General features: G+C 37.0%; 1 protein-coding gene across 1 annotated transcript in view; it reads right to left on the bottom strand.

Annotated features, from left to right (window-relative positions):
- LOC114360513 (MOXD1 homolog 1) overlaps window positions 1-11,862 on the bottom strand; it is a 67,738-nt gene extending 55,876 nt beyond the window's left edge. The window contains exon 1 of the mRNA XM_028315242.1: window positions 11,673-11,862. The gene's annotated coding sequence lies outside the window, so the exon portion shown is untranslated. The remainder of the gene's footprint in view (window positions 1-11,672) is intronic.
- Window positions 11,863-19,616: the final 7,754 nt, after the last annotated feature.

Genomic DNA, 19,616 nt, shown 5'->3' on the forward strand with positions numbered 1-19,616 from the left:
ACATCTACATGGTAAAATAAATCTCGGAGGCGAAAGCAGGATAATTGAATGATCAAACGAACTTACCAAGTGAAGTTCGATCTAAATTATCCTGTTTTCGCCGAAGAGATTTAAGGTCCCTCCCAACCCGAAGATTTCTATATCTTCTTCCCTGGAGGTAAACGTCAATGTCATCTCTTCTCTAAATATAATGAGACCGCTCGGACACCGAGCCCACAGCGTGGTAGGGGTGGGGTTGCCCGCTCTTTTGTTTTTTAATACTACTACGCTGAATATTGTGTGCGGATTGGGTTGTCGTACAGGGGTACTACATGGTAAAATAAATCTCTTCGGCGAAAACAGGATAATTTAGATCGAACTTCACTTGGTAAGTTCGTTTGATCATTCAATTTTGAGCGTACTTTCTACACGGTTATCAATAACGCAAAGTGCAAAGCAAACTTTTCTCGGTGTCATAACATCTGTTTTATTATCTGAAAGCCAGTTTGTTTCTATTTTTATGAACCGATGACTGGTTCTTTGACTCATGCGTTACATTCTAGCATTGAGAGGTTTCGATTTAGTGCTGAGAGAATTAAATGATTCTATCGATGGAATCACGATCCCGGAATAATCAATAATGCATTAACCGCCGGGGAATTTCTTCGTGTCCTCTTTCGTAGTCAAATCCTAGTAATATCCTATCCTAAATTTTGAGAAAACTAAAATGTCTCTTTTCTTCCTTATAACCGGACAATCTGTGTTTAAAACTTGAATATTTTTTATTATCATTCTAGGTCATCTTAGCTAAAGAACACAATTGGAAAATGAAGAGAAGTTTTTCTTCGTCATATCCTGAGCCTAAATATCGATAATACAATTAATTTCGATCTAATCACACCACTACACAACATCCTTTCTTTTTTATCCGCGTTCGACTAATGCAAATGTATAAGTCGATCGTTCATCCCACGTGAATTAGCGTTTCATACAGTTTTTTGTTTCGGCCCGAGCCTTTGATGCATGGCTTGTATGAGATCGGATATAGATTTTATCCAGCGATGTGTAAACTGCTTTATTTAGTTTTTCTACGAACAGCCAATAAGTAAAGAATAAAAAGGAAAAAACGGTAGGAAAATACTCGTAAAATATGATTGAAGCTAACAATCCGACTTCAACGCGCATGATTTATGGTATTAAACCCATATTGAGTGAGCTAATTGGTAAGATGTAAGTATCGACTGATTTATGTTGATTATTATCGAGAAATTCTATATTTGGCAGTAGAATAAGTAAGACTTATTTCAAAATGGACCTACCTACTATGGCTACCACACTTAATGGTACTAACAAAACATTAAAGTCGATATGTAATTAGCAAAAAGAAGACCAATTGACTAGCGAAAAACCTTACAGGTCACATGTTACAACTTAATAATAAGGCTAATTAATATTAGACTAAAATTAAAAAGAAATTGTATTAAAACATTTTCACATGGCGAACGTGGGAACTGGGAATATCGATGCAAGAGATGCGATTAATGTGTGAGAAGCGATATCGACGTTTCCTTGCAAAAAACGACCTATGGAAAGCATGCGATCAACACCGGTGTTTCCTTTCTATTTGAAAGATAGGCTAATAAATAATAATAGAATTCACAAATATATTATACAGAGGGAAAATTTTGCAAGTTTGTGTGACCTATCCCTTACATAATACGTACCATATTTGAAAGTATTTTATCATTGCAAATATTAACGTTCATGAGTTAACAGACAACAGTATTAGTACTAAGGCAACTTGTATCCTATAGGACCATTTCAGATCAGAAATTTTCTGGAGTTAGGTATACTCTGTGATCGCAAAAAGGTTTTTCCTATCTTGACGATGACTGACGGGTCGACGTGACAACGTAAATGACTAATATAATTTATCGTAATGCAATAATTTTAATATTCATGATTCACGAATGACATCATTTTTAATTTACCTAAATAACAATCCCCAAAATCGAGCCCTAAGATTTTGTTTATCCAAAAAAAGTCAAAACAAAAGATAACACAATTACACCCGAGAGTTAATTTTCGTGCAACGAAAATTAAATCATAACCGGAGCATCTTACAAGTTAATTTCCAATGGCCAGTATAGTTAACCGTTGCAACATATTGTAAGGGAAATGATCCATTCATCGTTACCATTGTGCCGGTACGGATTTCTTGTGGAGCAAAGTGAACTTTAATCTCTGCGTGCTAAGGGTTGGCTTTAAATACCAGTTTTAAGGGTGGTTAATGCATTTCGTAGTGATGTTTGGCACGGGAACGGACGTTAAAAAAGGGGCACGACGGGAACACACCTGTCGGTAGTGTTGCCAGTTTTGAAGAGAGCGGGTGAATGGCGGTTGATACAATGGATTCAATTTTGGAGGTCTTATCCAAGTCTGAAGGTACAGTCGACAGCACATCGGACTAAAGTTTTGCTGAAAAATGGCTCCTATTACAACTGTATAAGATGCCACAGTATTTACCTGGATTATGCCGTCTTTAGTACATTTAAGGGGAGTAACGCACTTCAGCAATCTTAGGGCCGAGTTCACCGACTTTTAAAACGGCTGTTTAACACTTAAACTTCTGATCAAGTCATTTTTAATGTTCACCACACGTTAACCAGTGTTTATAGCCCTTAAACAGCCGATCATTATAACCGAGGTCCAAAGCATCGTTTAACCGTCGTTTAGTACCATTTGTTGGACACATGGCATTTTTTCTATGAGTTTGGCTGCAACAGTTGCACCATTGTTTCGAATTTCGCTGGTTTTGAGAATAGATTATAAACAAACATGTAGTCAGTGTTCAATGTATTAAATTGATAACTATCAAGATCACTACTAGGGTTGCCAACTTTTCTTTCAAAATATAAAGTATATTAGGGGTCGGAGAAGGAAAACAGACAGTATTAAAAAAAAACAAACAGTATAGCTCTACAACGCATACTTAAATGTGGTGTTGGGTATTTACTTTTAAAAATATCTATGGATACTAGTGATGCTAGCTGAAAACAGTATTTTGTATACTTTATTTTTGTTCAACAGTAAAAAGCATAATTTAGTGAAAAACAGTATAATACTGTTCAAAACAGTATAGTTGGCAACCCTAATCACTACATAAGCCTTCTTAAAAATCTTGAAATTTTTGAAGATATAGAGACCAGACCAAGGCGACCTAGAGGCTAGATGACAAAATTTCATTTATTTGTCCGTCAGACAGATAATTAGAAAATAGGTATTAGGCTCAAAAATATTATCTTTTTTTTCACAGTGCTACATCGAGTTGAAATGACGCGTTACGTCACGCCTATGTAGATTTTTTACTCAAAAGTGACGTCACGCGACATTTCACCTCGATATAATACTGTAATTATTCAATTATGAAAAAATACGTGTCCAGTATTTTTTATTATCTGTCTGACGGACTAAATAGAATTTCGATTTCATTACCCAGTCATCATCAATGTCATCATCCCAATTATTCACAACAAACAAACTTAACACCCTCAATGATCAACACGGAGAATAAAACAAGCACGAGTGACATTTGACAGTAACAGAACCGTGACGTTATTACCCGTTCAAATCGAACGCTACAGGCTAGCATAATGATCCCAATGCGTTCTCGTACTTCTCAAGTTGAAAGTGTTTTTATTATGCTACTAAATATAAATGTCACCAAAACTCGTGTTAACTAAATATAACGACGTGACTTCTCCATTGAGTAAACTTATAGCATTCATTCATTCACTCCTGAACGGATGGTGATTCCCCGAATAACTAATCACGGTTAAAATATTCGTGGTGAACAGCGAATAGTTAACCGGCTGCGTAAACGACGTTTAAAAATTCATCGGCCGATTACTCAAACATTGGTTAAATGACAGTTGGTGAACTCGGCCCTTAGAATCTCCAGACATAACCAAGGTTATTCAGACTATTGAATTTGATTTGGAAATGGATGGAACCAGTTCCAGAATAAGCTGTGCATGAGAATCGCAACTGCATAGTTTGGGACAATTCAAGTTTACGAAGATATCGTCCAAAGATTTAGATTTGTATTTATTTCACGTCAGTTACTCAAGCGACATAAAATTAAAGACTATCTTGAAATAACATTTCGATTCATAGCTTTAATTTGAATTGCCATTCAATAAAATCAATCACGAACGATAAGGCAGTCAATTAATTAATCTTATAAATAGCGACGCGCCATTAAACGACGACCACTCATCTCTCCAAAACACACCCAAACAGGAAATCGGTGAATATATTGCCAGTAGTCTATAAACTCCATAAATTATGGGAATCGGTTTAATAGGCGTCACCACACAACTGGCATGTCATTCACATCACATTACAATCGGAACGTTTAGTTACATCATAACCAGTCCGGTGACAGATCAGTCAACAGACCCAACTCCTGCGCATACGTGCGCCTACGTTCAAAAATTTAAAACACCTGCTACGGAAAAGTAAACCGTAACTTTAAAACAATAAGACTGATAAGAGATACCGGTATTATTAAATTTAATGTATGATTAAAGAACAATGCAGTTCTTTTGATGCCTGAATATAATAACATGTCATCTTTTATTGAATACCTCGAGCCTGAGCCAACACTCGGAAGAAATTAAATATAAATCATTGAATGACAAAGACAGACAATAGCACAAAATGAGCAATTTGTAGTAATGACTGTGTAGGACGAAATGTTGGTAAATATCACAACGTGAGTCTTTGTACAGAGAACGTTGAAGCATTTGACCTAAATCTGAATCTCATGTCAATTTGACGTAATTGCAATGCAAATAACAATAAAATAAAATTTAATTCATGAATAAACATCGCTTCTGGAACCAAAGTGTAGTTCCAAACTTCGCTAATTGAATGCATAAATAATATAGCAGACAAACAATGTACGATAAAATGGCCGCTAATTTATTGAACATTTTAGCAAAGCAGATAATACTGCCGAAGCACTTATTAATCACTATTTACGTTTATTAATTACGCACGTCGGAGCAAATAAAATACACGATAGCAATATCACAGAGCTCACCATAACTCAAGACGTTGTAGAGATTACACATTTCATTGGAGTTCACGATGTACAACAAGAAAAAAATAAGCAAGTGTGTATCATCGATTTAAAGTAAGCTCCGTATACCTAATGAAATGTTTTTACTGATGCACTTAAAGAAATCATTTTGTATTGAATCTAAGAAAAATAACGATCAAGATAGTGCCAATAATGATAGCAGTAAAATAATATTAACAGAATTGAGTGAACAGGAGATACAAATTCGAAGGTTCAACCAAAATGCCTACGGCATCCCAAAATGTTCAAAGCATTTGAGCCAGTCGTTTTATCTTGTCAGTTGGAAGCCGGCGCGGGCCCATCATTAAACGAAATCTCAGCAATCATTCATCATCAACATCGATTTGACCAGCAGTTAGGCTGCCAGCGAGCGGGGCTCCCGGAGAAGGCAGTTATTAGGTAAAAAAAACTCACATTACCCAAGCTTCTAATTCAAACTTTGAATATTGAAAATTACAATCAAGTTTTACGATATGATAAACTAATTTTATTGCCCTTTACTCTCGGCTTTGTATAAAATTGTTAGAGATTAATCAGACGGTATAATAATGTTGCACGAATTGCCTGGAGTGATTCCTCTTATAAATCTTCATTAATAACCTCGTTGACCTCTTACACATCCTTTATTTCCCCTTATTTTGCGAAATTAACCTAAATTCGTTTTTGTTTTGGTTCAAAATATTTCTTACTTATTTTTAATAAAATTGCTACTAAGAAAACTGTAATTTTGTTAGTGTCTACAATTACCTACTGGTAGTCCACACGTTATATTTATAGCACATAAGTAGCAGCAATTTTTACGATATCCGTTTAAGTTGAACCATCAATTTGCATATTACAGCTGTACACTTTACCTCTTATTTGGAAATTGGCAGTAGTCGCGTGCGGGTAATTATTGAAGCAAAAAAAAAAAGATGACTGCCTTTAGCTTCTTAAAAACATTATGCTAAATTGCTAAGTCTTGCGGAGGTTGCAAAAGGTCATGTTAGCGTGAATTTCCATAATTTAGAAAAAAAAAGTCCCGAAAAATCGTCAAGAAAGGGAATACAATTTTCGCTTATCACACACGTCTTTTATTCAATCTCGAGAGACAATTTCTTGTGTCAACTTTGCCGAAAGAAAAATTGATCCCATTCAAACACCATCCGAAGCTACTTTATCGGTAAGACAATATTCAAATTTTCGATAAATCTCAATAAGGAAACTTCAAAAACATACATTTATTCTCGCAAAGAAATCAAAATTGGAAGATAACAAAAGGAAGGAACAAAGTCCATGTTAAAATTAAGCTTAAGCTTCTTACTTTGATGATTTTCAACACGCAAATGCCTTTGGGCAAAAACTGGTAGCCAGTAAAACTTCTTTTATTTGCCCTAAACACATGTTAAGGATATCCGGTGTTCGGCACATGTCATTAAGTGCGAAACTGCGGGTATTGCATTACTTTTTGCTCAATAAATGGATAGATTATCGAGTATGTAAATAATGTAATAGGGTCTGTTAATAACATGCATGCGTGTAACTGCTCAGCATTTTGAAATACACAATGTTCCATTGGCATTGAAAATATTAATGAACACAAAGACAAAAGTAAAGTGAGTACGAAAGTAAAACACAGAAAAGAAATTTCATGAATTAGTCACCAGTAATACGAGCGTTATAAAGTAGCGTAAATTGAATTAACACAGTTTGATAAAGAAAACATAAATAAAGTGAGAGTCAGAGATCTTTGACCTCATCTATTTGCTAACCGATTGTATACCTGCAACTGATACAAAATTAGTTTCACTTACGAATCGTCGGTCGTTGAATCAGTGTACAGTCATTCAGATAAAGAAACCTGTTAATAACCAGCTTCCTTCTAAAAAGATTAAAACTCGCACGGGATCGAAATTGCTCTTGACTTCGACTCATGTACGTGAGTATTCAGCTGGAGAAATTTCGGTCGTTTCTGTTGCTAATGTAATCTTAAAATCGCGTGAGTAATTACAGCAGCAATTCTTTCGTTTACGGCAACATCAGAAGATAAATGCAACCACATGATCTTAAAATTCACTAAAGATTTTGGAGGAAACAAACTTGTTTTGAACATCTGCTTGAACATTTTTCTAAACTCGTTCAAATATTCACACGGCCAGTTACTTCCTCTAAAGCCGTCATCAATTTCGGTTCCCAGTGGTACGTCAACGCCTAATTAAGCTAATTATTTTAATCCATACAGTTGTATACAGACGACACCCGGCTAACAAATAGCTAATATCAGTCAAGTTCACAACATGAATCGACCGGTCACGACATGTCTTCTTAACTCAAGATGTTATGAAATAAACTGTGCGAGTATGACTCAGTGCCGTCTGACAGTAATGCTGTTCATTACTTGCTAATTTATGAAGCGTATACTCACTAGACTCTCCAATAAGAACAACACTCAAAACATTATGTCGGTTACTACCAAATATGTCTATTTCTTCATAGCGTTTTGCGCCCACGGTATGTTTACGAGTAATTGCACAATCAACAAGCAGTTGTTGATATGCGTTACATTATTCTGCGGCTTAAAGCAAATTACTTGGGCAAATTCCCCTTTCAACATTGAAGGGCTAAGTCATATACGTTTAATAGTAAGCACAGAGCAACGCAGACCTTGGATACCTACATCTAATTTTCTATACTCGTATAGTCGTGAGAAATAGGTCCCAGTGTAGAATTAAAATACGTTGGCACAAAAGTGGCTATTCAGAGTGGTCGACGGGAATCAGCAATTATAGCCCTTCGCGGACAGAAGGGCCTAGTCCCTTGATATTTTACAACATTAACGTCTGGGTTTTTTCTCAGCTTCCAATTTAGTAGAGCCACACTTAATAGAGGTCGAGCCGGAATGTTTGCAATTTCACCTCCCTGACCCCGCGCTCTCGGCTATTAACTTTATAAGTTTGCTGTAAATAGCTTAATGCGATCCAAAATAGGCAACAAAGGTGTTTCAGAAGTTACTCCAATAAAACGAGCTTTTACGGCCCACAATAAAATCTAAATAACGTTGATTACAGGAGCAGCATTACGAAATAATCGTCGTAAGCGTTTTTGTTCTTGTTTATCGGTTGCATCATTAAACCTTATCTTGGAAATTCCTTTACGATCGGAATAATATTCGAATATTCTCGTTTTCATTGCATTTGAATCAGTGCCATAGACGGTAGTATAGTTGTCTTTGTTTTGCTAATGAGAGAGCTATAATAGCCGTCTTGCTTGCTCGTTAGATTGGAACTACGGATACAAATATTCTCGCTGCGTCGCCACAGATCCTTGTTGCCATTAGCACTTCAAGCCACTCCCACGGCATATTTCCAAATACATTCCCTGGGAAAGGTTCTGTTTGATCTGATTTCGTGTTTAACATAGATGCTCCTAATGTAAACCAATTTTTAATGGAAGTGGTTTATGTTATGGAGTGGAAATTAATGCTCTTTGAAATAACTTTGCGTCAACCGACATAAATATGCATATTCATATATTATTTGTGATTTTGTCTACAAAACCATGAAGTGTGCATCAAATAGGTAGCATAATTATGGTATTACGTGTAGACCAATATATTTTCATGAATGAGAGAATTTAATCCTTGTCAATTATTAATTATTAGGCATAAAATGACACCCTTTTGTACTTACCGAATTTTTCCGATCTTGCCCAAATGGAGTTGAGGTATAGTGTGTTTTGCAATTTCAATGTCTCAAAAAGCTAAAATACGTACTGCAAACGTAACAAGAAAAGGAAACGCAAACACAAATGTTTGCTGAAACGAACCTTTGCTGTGCGCCGAGCACCTGACACTTGCAGAATAGATTTGAACCTGTTATTCATCAGTTAAAAGGATAACAATAAGCCGCACTACATTTCAATGTGACATAACCATCTTTTTGTCAATTGACTTTGTCTGAATAAGAATACCTTTACCTTTATGTTCCTTTCCTTCTATGGAAAAATAATAAAATTGGCTTGAGCTTCAAACTTAAATCACCTCCACCAAATAGGTACAAGTTCCTTTTGGAATAAATAGTACTTATCAAATTGTAATCACAAAATTGTTGATATGAATTAAATTGATACAGTGCAGCTCGTCGTTTCTCAAACTGACAAGATAAAGGATAAAGAATCTGTTCTGAATCCGATAAATAGCGTAGTCAAAAGCTAAAATAAAGTTGAATAAAACGGGTTTCCAGAGTTCCAAGTAACTACTAATTTTGTATATAAATAGAACCTATTTGACGCACTCATGAAGATATTCAAAGGCCAACCAGCTGCAAATCTAAAACTATGCATAAGAATCATGAAGTTTGAGATCCAGTGAACTTACCTAACAAGCTATATACAACAGGTATTTTCCCATAGGTAATAAAATCCGCGAGTGAGTCGCACTTCCAACGAAATGAGTCATAGACTCTAGGCATGACGACTTAAAAAAATAGCGTTGCTTTTCGTAGTTGTTTATGGCCATTGTCTTTGGCTAAGTTAATTGATTCTCAAATGAAAAAAGCTTTTAACTTATCTTGTTAGCGTTGCCAGCCCAGTTTGGTTGAGGTCAGAGCTATGTAGATTTATTTCAGGGTTATTCATTGAGTAAGAAATAAAAATTATTGAAATGAAAACTTATTTTTGTTGAGCGTTCGTCTAGAACTCTAGACGAATTTCCATGATGTCCTTAGAGTTTTGATTGGACTTAAAGAAGTCCTTGATTAAAAACGAATGATGTCACAACAACGATATCTAGTTTACTTAAGTGCCTACCTATTTATATTCATTGAACAATAAACTCAGTGGCTACGTTGAATTGACGCGATAATAGAATAATAAGACGATTTTTTATCACGTTCCTTTGTGCATAGTAAATTACAACGTATAGGTAGAAGAGTTATAGTTTCAGGTTTTTTTCTAACTCGATCCCAGGATACAGGAGTCCTAGAGATCCTATCTAGGATGAGGGTAAAGAATCGTCCCGTGGTCCCGTGCCTCAATGTCCCCCCATGGCTTAAGGCCGTCGGCCGTAGTAAAGACAATCTGTAAGTACCTACATGTGGGGATTCTTGGAGTGCTAGTGTGGTTTTGTTCCCCAGTCGACGAAGCACATGATGTGCCTTGCCCTGTGTAGCGTGGTCAAAAAAACTGCACGCAGGAAGATTTAATGAAGGCTACTGACAAGACAACGCCAATCTTGTGGCGGAGTTTTGGGCTGACACTGTGTAGGTTTGTTGTCGACACGACAAGAAGAAGTGCCTCAACGTACAGCTATTAAGGTCAGCTTATCCTATAGCATTAAAGAAGCCTAACGCGAGGATTTCAACAGTCCAGCCCAACAATAGAAGACGGGCATAAAGGTCCTTGAATGAATTTCTTCCTTCATAGATAGGTTTGCATTGGAAACGGATGACATGTTCAGCAGATGTAAGTTATAATTACCTACCTACCAGTCTACAATGTACCTAGGATGTAGGTAGGTACCTAGGTAGGTACATATTGAAGTCTACAATTTCGTGATGGGCTATTGATAATTGTTAATAATTAGGGCCGCGGCATACAGGCAGGATGTCACAGTTTATCTTATCTTGCTGGGTTCAAGTGGCTTTGTTCTTTCAGTAGGCTTATTCATAACTTAGGTAAGAAGTAGGTATAGCTAGTTAAAGGTTTATATGGAATCTTTTTAGCTAAAGCCGTCTAATGAAACGTAGAACTTAAGTTAATAAAGTCGGAACAGCTGTTAGGTATTACCTAGGTAGGTAGGTACCTGCATACTACCTACCTACTTCTTTACTTAAATTAAACCTATGATTGAAATTCAAAGAATCTACTTAGAGTGCCTTGTATTTGAGGCGGGGCGGGGGTCAAATTATAACAAGATATTTCAAGCAGGAAGGAGACTACTCCCAACTATGTATGTACCTACGAGTACAGCTACTTATTACCTACCTAGGTACTTACACAAATTCGATTCCATAATCCCTGCCGTATATAGGTACACGCACGGTCGGAAAAGGGCATGCCACTAAAAATAAAAAGGAATAATTTCTAAAAATAAACAGAGTTCCTAAATTGAAAAACTAAATTAAACACAGATTAATTTCTAATTATGTAAGTAGGTAAACACAGTAACATCAGCAGCTTTTCTCTTCTATGGTAAAAGTTCAATGACCGGAGATCTTGGCATTAGATAAAATTATTGCACATTACGCTACCTACCTACCTGGTTTTTTAAATTGTTTCAAGGTTTTTCTTCTTTTAGTCATTGTATTTGCGTAAGATTGTGCAAGGATGTTAGACATCTTACGTACAAATCCTCTTAGACTACTTAATCCTTCCTTCGTGTATTTTGGACGATTGTTCAGTTACCAACTTAATTATTCTAAGACAAAAGCCTTTGGAAACAATGCAGCACTAATCACGAAGATAATGAATATCCTAAAAAATAAATAAGAGATCCTGTCGGATAAAATCAGTGCCGGCCGACGGCATGGCATGCGAAAAAATACAAAACAAAAATACGAATATTACTCACTGGCAAATTCGTTGCACAAATTATCACACGATATTATAGTCACTAAATCCTCTTTACTTGTCGAAATTAAGTAAAACAAAAGAAGGTTTGGCACTTAAAAGTCACTTGTTTATTTACGTTCGCTCGGAAATTGACAGTTCGTTGAGGTTATAACGCATGCGCAAAGCGACGTTCACTCCGTGAGTGGCTCGCGCAAGACTGATTGAAAAATTGAATGAGTTCTCTCTCCAATTGACCGGCCGGCGAGCGAGACTGTACGAACGGTTCGGTCGATGAACGAGTGCGAGGGAAAGAGAGAACGCTCTGTGAATGAATGTGTAAGCGAGAGAAAATACAATCGAGTTCGAGCGATCTCGAATGGTGGTGGTTGGTTTTGGAGTCGATAGGGTAAAAATGCGCGACGATACTTTATTTATTTCATTAAAAGTGTAATTTATCTACCTGCTAAACACTTAAATTAGATTTACATTATTTTCTCAGTTTGATACCCTACCAACTGTGCTATTGTTAATTTTCTTGCATTACTACAATAAATTGAAAATGATGATTGAAGTTGGAGGGTTGATGATCTAAAAATAACGGAACACTTAAAAAAGCAATAAGAGGAATCGGAAATTCACGAAGTCTGAAATAAAGGCCTTGCACGCACACATGCATTAATCTAGTTTGCGGCTGCTTTTAAAACCAAGATATTTTAGACTTTGTGCGATGCCGCTAAAGGTCAAAGTCATTTGTGTTTATTTTAGTATTGCTAAGGTGCGGGGTAGCTCTTTTATTTTCAAACAGGATATCCTGCCCAGGGTTTCCGAGCATACGGTTCATTAGAGGTGACTATAAAAAACCCAGTAGCACGTGTATACTCGGCCAAGTGGGGTTGCTTAGGCAAAAAAACAATAGGTGTAGCTAGGGTTCCCAACCCTCCCGGATTGCCCGGGAGACTCCGGAAATAATAGTTAATCTCCCGACCTCCCGGAGAGCACTATTTTCTCCGGTATTTCTAAAAATTAAATGCATCCATTGCTGCTCGTACTTGTTTATAAATTTTATCTTTAAAAGAACCAATCACATGGACCAGCATTACTAAACTCCAGGAATTATTAAATATTGACATAGATAGTGACAAGTTGTACGATGAGGTTGGACTTTTGCGTGAGGTGCAACCACATCTTATTGATGAAAATCGAGTGGATTTACGCTGGGTTGACTTCTTTACGAAATCGAAAGACAGAAATCCCTGTCCTGAATTAAAAAAATGGTCACGTTTGTTATTTCCATTCCTGTCTCTATTAATGCTTCATTCGAGCGCGTATTCACCGTGATGGAGCAACTATGGAGCAAGCCCCCCCCCCCCCCACAATTCTCCCGGGTTGGTCCTTTCAAGAGTTGGCAACCCTAGGTGTAGCGCGCGCTTTTTTAGGATGAATGGATTGGTTTTATGCCTAAATTTTAGGTACCTATTTCTAACTATTCTTGTTGCTCTTAGTGACAATCCTATTATCCTATTGACTGACGCAATGGTGGAATCACAGGGTGGGATAAGAGAGGTCACGTGGTGCCTGAATCCCGATTCAGTTCCCGATAAAATCTGTTTAGAAATCGTTTTCTAAGATAAATAGGTTAAGATGCGGCACGAAAGTAAAAAAAAAACCCCCTTCAAATGTTAACAAAATTCAAAAATTGTTTATTTTTTTATTTTGGTTATTTTTTAATCTGTGTTCTAGAAATCGGTGACATTGCTGACAATATTAGGATGCGGCCAGTGTTAAAAATTTTAAACAAAACATTCGAATTCGGAACCTATTGTCTGACTTTACTTTTTTATGATTTCACAAAATGGGCCCTCACTCTGGGCGGGCAAACAATGAATTTCTACACCCACTCGAAGGGTAACAAAAAGACTTTGCCCACCACTCGAAACGCAATTATTAGATCTAATGGGATCTGAGAACAAACACTGGGTTCGGCTACTGGTTATTTGGGAATGGATGTTTTGTTTTTTAACTGCTAGAAGATTTTACTTTTTTTAACTGGGATGTGATGTGCCTAACTTTACTTATCTGTGCATTCATAAAGATCATTAAGAATTTTACTTTTAATAAACAGCTAGGCTACTCCTACGCGCTTCAGCGGGACAGTCCATCAAAAAAAAAGCTAGGCTACTGTGCATAATAGGATGGTAAATAGGTAGGTAAGTAGGTAGGTATAGGTACCTACCTACCAGTCTTTCAATCTTGATGATTTTTGTTCGTGGTGACCAGAAGAATGGGGAAGCCTGACTCTCGCATATTCGTCCTTTCCTTTTTTTCCAAACATTTATTTTTATCATTCTTTTGTTTTCCAGCCAGCGACTTAGAACTTTGGTGTGGCCGTGGCGTGGACCTCAAGCTGAATTTACTATGACATCTATGCGGTTGCAATAAGTGTTATTTTGCAACTAAAATGTCGTGCTGCCGTCTATACACGTCTAAGGGTGGTTGCACCATCTTACTTTGACTTTGACAAACGTCAAAAAGCTGTCAAACTCCATACAAAAAGCACCGGTTTAATTATCGTCATCATCATCATTTCAGCCACAGGAAGTCCACTGCTGAACATAGACCTCCCCCAATGACTTCCACATCGCACGGTTGGTAGCGGCCTGCATCCAGCGCCTTCCTGCTACCTTTATCAGGTCGTCGGTCCACCTTGTGGGTGGACGTCCCACGCTGCGTTTTCCGGTACATGACATGTATGCGGTATGTATGGCATCTATGCGGTTGTATTAAATGTTATTTTGCAACTAAAATGTCGTGCTGCCGTCTGTCTGTACACATCTTAGTGCTTACCAAGTAAGGTAATTGGCTAAGTTCTGTAATGTTCTTGTTTAAATTCGGTTCTTAGCTCAGTTTGTTGCCACATAGTGACCGAGCTCGTGCAAGAACGTTCGAACAAGGAATAACTTGGAACTTCGTCTACAGACAGTTATTATTATAACCTACCTACCTAAGTGTCTTAGAAACTAGGAAATTCTATGTTACGTAACAAATGACTAAATTCAATGCTATTAATGAAATGTAGCCTAGTTAAAAGTTCTCCCATGCAAAGTGAGCATAAAAATAACGGAAATACATAGATAGACGCTTAGGAGATCAGCGTTTATTCAAACCCATATTATGGGAAATAAACGGTCATCTTCATCATTTAATTTTCAGCCATATAGGACGTCCACGGCTGAACATAGGCCTCTCCCAATGATTTTCATAATTTCCGGCCTTCCTGCTACCATTATGAGATCGTCAGTTCAACTTCTAAATGTCCTACAATTAAACGGTAAGCTAGAAAACATCTCAGTAGATGAGTTAATCAAGATACATGCGCACGACTAACAAATTCACTTTTGTGGGTCGTCAATTGATGTCGTCATCCTCCAAGGCTATGTTACACCACCTAACTAACCTAACTTTAATGGTAACTGAATGATACTGATAACTGGTGCTTTTTGCTTTTTGTATGAAGTCTGACAGATTTTTGACGTTTGTTAAAGTTAAAGTAAGATGTTGTAACCCAGCCTAAGTAGGTATTCAAATAGGCAATCTTTGATTCAACACGTCCCTGGCTACATCACATACCTACCTACTTATTTAACCAACCAATTTACGTTAGACTATTTAGATTAAACCTCTTAGCGAAATTGCTTTGCGTTTTCGTCTCCTCTACAACAATCTTCACACGATAATTGCTGAAAGCTGTTATGTGCTAAGGGTGCGGCCACACTGTATGAAGTATAATGTATTGGCTGCCATACCATCCATCGGAGAAGCAGCCTCAGGCAGTACAATAAGTAGGTACAATAGGCACTGGCTGGGTGCAGGCAGCTACCGACCGGGCGATGTGAAAATCATTATGGGAGACCTATGTTCAGCAGTGGACTTCCTGTGGCTGAAATGATGATGATGATGATGATGATGATGATAAGTAGTTTTCTACTAGGCGTGACTGAAGACGACTTGACACAGTATTTGAGAACTCTGATCTGTGGCCTGTGTCCAATGATATTAGACTACATTATTATTGATTTGTTTTTTGGAACTTTCCTTATATTAAAATTTCTTATGTTTTTCGTTTTGCCTTGTGTTATAAAATAATGTATGAGTTACATACAGCAACCAGCATCGTGCGTGTAGCTACAGCCTTATGTTCTATCTCATTTCAAAGTGCGTGCAGATTGAATGGAGTGTGAAAAGATTAGTCGTAAATGGAAAGTACCTACTTACAAACATTACCTCTGTAAGTCTGTACTACTCAAAGACTTTCAGTAATAGGTTTTTAAAATTGAAGTACCTACCTACTCGTACCAAGTAATAAATTAAATTATTTCTAGGATATAGCGCGCCTACAGGGAAATTTCTTTAGGCTGGAATGGCGGGACATACTCTTAAAAGATTAGTAGATTTAAAAATCTTTCAAGTATTACAATTTATTAAACGTAAGTTAAAGAAATTAATTTTATTACCTAGGTATACCAATATCTTCAATTGACTTGGCTCTCCTTCAAAATTCAAATACCCTTCTTTGAACTGGTACTTAAATTTTTTGGGTAATATAAAACTTGTTTTACTTTACGAGTTGCGATAAAAGTATTTCTTACTGTACCTGCTTATAGCCCTGCCCTTACGGAAACATTATCTCATTACGAAATACCACAGTGGAAGGAGATGTAGTAGCTTTAATGCACTGAAAAATAATAACTGTCGATGTCCAAAAGGACTATGTAAAAAATATTCATTTCGTACAGTATTTTCCCCTGGACTCGTTCGTTAGCAACTTTATGAGTTCCAAAACTTTAATGAAATAAGTAATTTTTGTTAACTTTTTTGTGCATAGCGTCAGCACCTATGCAAGTAGGTAACTTACCAGAAGTTTGTTTGTATCACCTTTAACTATCAATTACAATAATTAAGATATAAGAAGCATTATTCTTTCACAAAACGCGTAAGTCAGAGTTTTTCATACCATTTTACATTTTCAACCCCCAATGCAAGACTACGACATTATTGTAGCAAATAAAAAAAAAATTAGATACAAGCGCTATTAACTTTAAAAGTTACTCGGAAGCTTAGAGTTACTCTACAAGTACTTACAAAAGTTTTTTTTTAACAATTTGAACTTAGCCCAAGTTGCACCACAGTTGTTATTTTAACCGTAACAATAACAATAGCCAGTGATGTTTATATGAAGTTTGACATATTATTGGCGTTTGTCAAAGTAAAAGTAAGATGGAGCAACTCAGCCTAAGTGAGTGAACCTACTTTGTCAACTTTTACTGTGGTAATACAGTCATCATCACACCAAACCATAAGTAAATGAACTTGCCAAGGTTACCCGAATTATTTCGCTTTGTTGGAATTATGTAAATTAAAATAGACAATTAGGATTATGGTTGAATGCCACCATTATGCCGCGAGTTTGGTAGAGTCAGTTTTAGCGATATGTAATTAGCTAATTAATTTACTTTATAGTTTTCGGCTTACATTAAATTAATTATTTACGAGTATTACAGGAAATGTTATGTTTGGACGTTTTTTACGTGAAATAATAAAAGACGGGTTCGTAATAGTATTTTTTTTCAGCATCAATTAAGACGAGGAAGTGTGTTGTTGGATATTTTATTAGCATGGCCAGTTTTTAATGACACAGTGACAGTGAAGTAAAAAGATAACAATTAATATTAATTAGTAAAAAAACCTTATTAAAAAGTTTACACTGGTTTGTGATGGTTCGTATGTAGATTTTGAGGAGACTACCTACAGTCAGAGCAGAAATACGCTTACAGTAATGTAATGCAAGTGCATCCGAGCACCCAATTCGTTATTTTTAATATCATTCCGCCATTTTTCCCAAATCAGCTGTACGCCCCGATTCTGCTACAGGTTCGCAAAGGGCCACGTACAGTCAGCAACTATGATTTAAACTATAACGAATCGTGCTATTCATCATCATCATCTCAGCCATAGGTAGGACACGTCCACTGCTGAACATAGGCCTCCCCCAATGCTTTCCATGTTGCCCGGTTGGTAGCCGTAGCGGCCTGCCTGCGTCCAGCGCCTTCCTGCTACCTTAATGATGTCGTCGGTCCACCTATTCTATCACGACATTTATCTACTATACAAAACACGTGTAACTACTACCTAACAGTGTACTGCACAATTCACGCAAAACTTTCAAAGAATCCGGCCCTGACCCTACGTCACAAAGGTATCTTGTATGAATGAGTTGGAGTTACGGATATCACTTTTTGGACTTGAATACAAATAGGGATGTTACTGGAAGCAAAGATATACCTATCTCTATAAATCACTACGAACAAAATACGTGATTTTGGTGTCTGATCCTACAATATTTTACTTCCTTATTTATATTGAAAGTAACTTTTCGTGTCATCTTCGTAAATATTTTCAGTCGTGATGGAAATCCGGAAAGAAAATGTTTTCAAAGCTTACCTCACTTCGATCCCAAAGGTATATTATCCCAAACTGTGAGGGTGTTTCAGCCATACCACAGAATAGTTAAACACATATCACTACACAGTCTCCAATCATACTCCAATGGGGTAGGTAGGAGGAAGGATGGAAGAAGTATAATATTGCGTCTTCAAACCACCACTGTAAATAGGTACCTAGGTAACTGTCTTACGGTAGTCGACAAGTAGGTAAGTACGTTTTAGCTCTTCAAATCAAAATACAGAAGAAAATCTCAATCGAGAGAAATGTATTCTTGAAAATAAGTAACTGCTTCTGGCACAGTCGGATATTTCTTCCCATTTAAATATCCGAAAGTTTCGTACCGGAGATTTTCACGTCCCTAACTCTGTAGGCAGGTAAAAACGGTCTCATTCAATAGCAGTACAATGAAAAGAATTCTTGATGTCAAGCATTGTAGTTGTACTCGTAGAGTTTGTTAAACCGAAATTGGAGTTTGCGACTTTGTAGGTACTTTTCGTTTGATGTTTGTTGTAGCATTGGAACCTGAGGGAACCGTAAGAATCCATAATTTAATCGTTCAAATAAATTAATAACATCAATTTGTTTCAAATTGCACGCTAATTAAACCTTAGGGGCGTTTCCGCTATTAGTTCAGTAGGCTATGTTTTAGCGAGCTTTGCGTGTGCTTTTAACCGAATTTTAAAAAAGGAGGAGGTTCTATGTTCTACCACATCGATTGTATCTTATGGGGCATTTGTAAAGAAGAAAGCTGCAATAATACCAATGATTTTATTAATTTAATGTTTACTCCGTGCTAATAGGTTCTTTAAATGTGCAAATAAATAATTTCAAGCACACATTTTGACTGTCCCACGCTGCGTTTTCTAGTACGTGTCCTCCACTCCAGAACCTTGCTGCCCCATCGGCCGTCAGTTCTGCGTACTATTGCCACTTCAGCGTGGGACGTCCAATCACAATTTGGACCGACGACCTGATAAAGGTAGCAGAAAGGCGCTGGATGCAGGCCGCTACCAACCGTGCGATACGGAAGTCATTGGGGGAGGCCTATGTTCAGCAGTGAAATGGCTGAAATGATGATGATGATTTTGACTGTACTGCAGCTGTAGCTAAGTAACTGCTAGTTGCATAGGCATGAATCACATCAAGGTAAACACAGTGTGTAGTTTAATCTGCAATCGACTGTAGTACTTAGACCCTTATTCAAATCCTTTGTTAAGTAGGTAGCTACTACCTAGCTACATCTAATACCTACCGTATGAATGAAGCGTCCCTGTGACATTAATTCATTAAGTCAAACCCTCCTGTATAACCCTTATGCTGGGTTGCACCATCTTACTTTACTTTGACAAACGTCAAAAATCTGTCAAACTCCATACAAAAAACACCGTTTATCGTTAAAGTTACGGTCAAAGTTAGATGGTGCAACCAGGCCTAAGATTGCTTGCAACCATTGTCAAGGCGT

The sequence above is a fragment of the Ostrinia furnacalis genome, unplaced genomic scaffold (assembly GCF_004193835.3).
Source record: "Ostrinia furnacalis isolate ACB-3 unplaced genomic scaffold, ASM419383v2 OfSCF5073, whole genome shotgun sequence".
Lineage (NCBI taxonomy): Eukaryota > Metazoa > Arthropoda > Insecta > Lepidoptera > Crambidae > Ostrinia > Ostrinia furnacalis.